The sequence below is a fragment of the Octodon degus genome, unplaced genomic scaffold (assembly GCF_000260255.1).
Source record: "Octodon degus isolate 3935 unplaced genomic scaffold, OctDeg1.0 scaffold00252, whole genome shotgun sequence".
In the NCBI taxonomy this organism is placed as follows: domain Eukaryota; kingdom Metazoa; phylum Chordata; class Mammalia; order Rodentia; family Octodontidae; genus Octodon; species Octodon degus.
Genome location: NW_004524828.1, coordinates 3,206,445 through 3,207,007, shown reverse-complemented (window position 1 = coordinate 3,207,007; position 563 = coordinate 3,206,445).

The window sequence follows — 563 nt, the reverse complement described above, 5'->3', positions numbered from 1 at the left end:
CTTTTCTTGCCAAGTAGTTCATGTTCTGGTTTCCCTTTCTTCTAATAATCTCAGCTGCAGCCTCAGTGTTGCTTCCACTGATTCAATTAAGTTCAGCCCACTGACGACTACTTGCAGTAACTTCAGACCTTCACTCACTGCCTGGCTTCTTGGACTTTCCTTTGAAATTTTTGTGGAAGTCCCATTGCTCCATAATTCTTGCATCCTGTATGCCTACTAAACAGGCACAGTGTTAAAGATGGCAAGATCCACTGCAAGAGTTACCCATAAGTTTGCAAATTAGAACACAGTTGAGTGGCTACCCTGCACCGGTGGGATCTACTGGTCCCAGTCCAGGCACAGCATGGGTGAGACCCTCTTCCACCCCCTTGGGATGACCCCCACCACCACTCCTCAGCACCTCCCCCACCCCGCCTGCTGAGTAGGAATTTCTGCCACATTCCAGGAACCCCCAGACCCAGTCCTAACCCAGGCCTGGTGAGTGTGTGGGAGAGCTTCCAGCTACCATGCACCAGGGAGACCTACTGGTCCCAGCCCAGGCACAGCGTGGATGACACCCTCTA